The sequence below is a fragment of the Lipotes vexillifer genome, unplaced genomic scaffold, assembly GCF_000442215.2.
Source record: "Lipotes vexillifer unplaced genomic scaffold, Lipotes_vexillifer_v1.1 scaffold732, whole genome shotgun sequence".
Classification (NCBI taxonomy): Eukaryota; Metazoa; Chordata; class Mammalia; order Artiodactyla; family Lipotidae; genus Lipotes; species Lipotes vexillifer.
Window position 1 is genome coordinate 4,068,008 of NW_006792596.1, and position 4,154 is coordinate 4,072,161.

Genomic DNA, 4,154 nt, shown 5'->3' on the forward strand with positions numbered 1-4,154 from the left:
AAAAAAAAAAAAAAAAGTAATAAATCGCAATTGGTGACATCAGTTGTTCATAGTCTACAACAGGACAAAAGCAAGGCTTGTATGCACAAAAGCATAATACAAATTTAAACTGATTTGTTCCATTAAGGCTTTAGATAAAGTAACAGGAGCTAACATTTCCTGAGCCATATCTCTGTCCCAGATACTGTCCCTGGAAAAGTGATGTGGTAAAGTGCTCAGGGAAGTAGAGACTGTCATCCTCTAAATATTACTCATGAGGAGATCAAAGCTTGGAATGTCAGATGCTATCTCAAAGCCACATAGCATGTCAGTGGTGGATCCGGAACCTTAACCAAAGTCTGTTTCAAACCAACACTTCCGCACTATGATATTCTGCCAATCTTAAAGGGAAAGGATGATTAGTAGAATTAGAGGTGAGGTAGAAATTTACAGTGAGAGAATAAAATCGACAAAAGCTGACAGAAAGAAATCTTAGATCACAAACAGTAAAAGTGTTTCAATTTCAAGAAAGATGAGTGAGAGGGGATAGGTAGGAAACATCGGCTGCTGTCAGATTACAGAGAAGCTAGACCACCCGCCCACGGTGTGTGGTGGTTATTGAGGAGCTATTAAAAGTTTTGAGCACAGAAATGGCATAATCAGAGTGAAGTTCAGGGATATTAATTTTGGAGGAGTTTGAGAAAATGTTGGATGAAGCCAGAGATGGAGAGGCACATAGGTTCGATTGTAGCAGAGACAATGAAAGTGATATTTTTTACCATGAGCCAACATATTTCTCCTTACATTTTTTTATATGCTTGATCATACTTCTGCTTTCTGGGGTGACAGAGGATATGCGCTCTGATATTTTTTTACAACCTAATGTAAGGTTATAAGAAAAAATATATATTTCAAAATATCGAAATCGTCTTTTGCCCTACTTGCTAAATATTCTATTGTGGAAACCTGACATATAGATGAATATGTACTTCCAGGTCCCTTTAAAATATACAAGTAGTATTTACACCAATAGCACCTCCTAGACAGCAACTATATAACAGATACATTAATGCTTTCAGGATTTATACAAATGTATGAGAAAATTTCCTGAATGCATAATGCATAGTAATACATGATTGCATTTGATTAAGTGATTTATGAGAAAGATATATGGAGTGTTTATGGTCTGACAGTAGGAGTACAAAAGCATTTTATCAAGTCCAGTACTATAGTGAAGTACATAGGAATTGATTATACCTATTATTACAGAATTTATAATATTAAGGTGAATATAAACACTTAGCCTTAACCTGTATTCTGAAACTACTTGTCCTAAGCAACAAAATAACAACAAAAACTATATTTTGATGTCCTTTATGTATATATATTTATATTTCACATGAAAACTGGATGCTAAGACAATCTTTTTGCTAACCAGCTGATCCATTTTAAATATATTCAGGATTAAGGTCAAAATTCCTAAGAATGTGCACACTATATAAATCATCAATTTCAACATACTCTTAGGATACACTAATGGCTATATGCTAGAATGTAGCTACAAGAATGTCTATTATACCCTTGCTAATATTAAAGAAAATTTGAGGATTCATTGACTAATTAATGCCCTGATACCTTAGAAATTACTTTGGTAAGTGTATATTTAGTAAATAGGAAAATATTTTAAATAATTCAAGTGAAGAAGCTAGTCTATATGACAATAAATGGAGAATAATAAAATGTATTCATTTCTAATATGTATATATAATATTAGTATCAGTTTTCACTGGGTGGTAGTTTCATAGTTGTTTTTATGCTTTTATTCATTTAGCAAATTTTCTGCGTTGGGACATATCTTGGAAAGGTATCTTTAAAAGTTTTTGTGTGTACTACAGTGAGTCCTTTTGGTTTCCGTACTCTGGGGCTATTTCACTGCAGTTTTCTTCAATCATGTTTCTGATTATGGCTTTCATCCCAAATTTTCTGTTTCAGATATTTGTTTTCTCCAAATGTACCAGCTTGTCACTGATTATTTTCATTCATTCTTAAGCAATCTGTAGGAAATAAATTATACCTCTAAACTACTCATTCAGTTTTCTATATTGTTTACTCATCTTTATAGTGCCTTGATATTTATATTCTGTTGTGATATATTTAGTTTCTTTCCAGTCACCCATGCCACACATAAAATTAAAGTGGTATTTTTTCATCTCAGTGTATATCCTCTTCATGGTATTTGTTTTTCTCTCAAGGTAGATTTTCTATGTGTTATTGAGGATGCTAATAGATTTCTGAATAATTCTCTGAGTATTTAGTAAATAACTTTCAGAGGGCTATATGATCCTTACTGTAACTCTTCAAGATTATATTTCCATTATTGGGTGCTCAGTATAGTTTGCTCATTGCTTTGCTTATTAACAAAAGAGGTATGTGTACTTCACTTGGTCTGAGTCCTCATTCAGTTGAGTCCTGATCAGATCTGCTTCATAGACACAGCTTAATAAGCATGTTTAGATGCATAATTTCCAGCTTGATCTCTAGTGTGTAGTGAGCTTTCTTGGATCAAGATCATCCTATTAGTATAATGTAGTTGTTAACAGTGTGGATTTTGAAACCAGAGCTTGAGTTCATTTACTAGCTATTTGAACTTGAGCAAGTTACTTGAACTTTTTATGACTCAATCTCCTCTTTTAAAAATTAAAAAATAATAATCCCTACTTTATTGGTTGTTCTGAGAGTTAACTGAGTTAAGATGCATAAAGTGCTTAGAATAACACTTGTCACATAGGAAATATTACAAAAGTGTTGACTACTATTTTTAGACAAGAAAAAAGATAGTCTCAAGTGTACAATGACCTCTGCACCAACCTATAGCATAATAACTGTGGATCCCATACCTTCGGAGAAGTGACTTGGCCATCACACCCAACCCTCATCTACTGTTCTATGTCTTGTTCAGATGCATTTTGTTATTTAGCATTTTCAGGTGGTTATTTAGAGGTACCATGAAGGTAACGATGGTGGTGTGAGGACAAAGCACTATGGGTCATTCAAAATACAGTATATACACTATAAGAATAGTATCCATTTTTTAATATTCATTCCTCCTATTTTTTTGAGCCAAAGACCATACATGAGGAAGAAGTGGATCCACTTCTTATAGACTTTCAAGAGACAGGAATATCACTTTCGCCACTGTTTTATGTTTATCTGATGGAATTTTTTTTGGTTGTTGATTTTGAAATCAGATGCATCATACTTGGCATTAGTAGAAATGTTTCCTAAATATTCTTAATAGGTTGAATCTCAGATCTAGTTTTGGAGCTGCATCCTTAGTTTTTAAAATTTGTTCATGTTTTTATAAAATTTTGATGGGAATTTGGAAGAAGCAGTAACAAGTGTTGCTAGTTAGATGCAAATTTAACTAAGGTTACTTATAAGGGATAGCCCATTATGCAAGCGTTTGGGATGCCATTTTCTTCTCTCTCTCTCTCTCTCTCCTCTCTCTCTCTCTCTCTCTCTCTCTCTCTCTCTCTCTCTCTCTCTCTCTCTCTCTCAAAGCAAGAGAAGTAGAATGAAGTGCTAATGATTTATAGTGCAAAACACTATACACTCCCCAGGAAGATAGCAATTCTGATACTTATTAACTTTCCTTCCAAGAGCCTATTAATATACCCAGTATGAATTCTATAGTGAACTAGATGAAATTTTGGCAGATGGATGACAGATAATAGATGAGAGATAGATGTTAGTTAGATAGATAGATAAATAGTTAGATAGATAAATAGATAGATAGATAGAGAAACTCAGTTGATAGATTTAGAGACTAAATGAAGGAGGTGGCTGAGCAGGGAAAGAAGACTTCTGTAGTTTTAGTTTGACCTATTGGGTCCTGAGTTGCCATTTAATGGGATAACAAATCATAAAGAATGCTCAGAGGTTTGATAATAAGTCAAATTTTGGAAATATTAAATTTGATATGCCAATAGGGCTTCTTATGGAAATTGGCAGTAAGCTATTGGAAAGAAGAGGAGTACGGCCATATTAAATCACAAATTATTTAATAAATACTTAATATAACATACAATGTGACAGACACTGACCAAGACCTGTGATATGACAATGACTAAAACAAAACCCACCCTTCCTCTTCTGCTCGAGCCTTACGGTTCAGC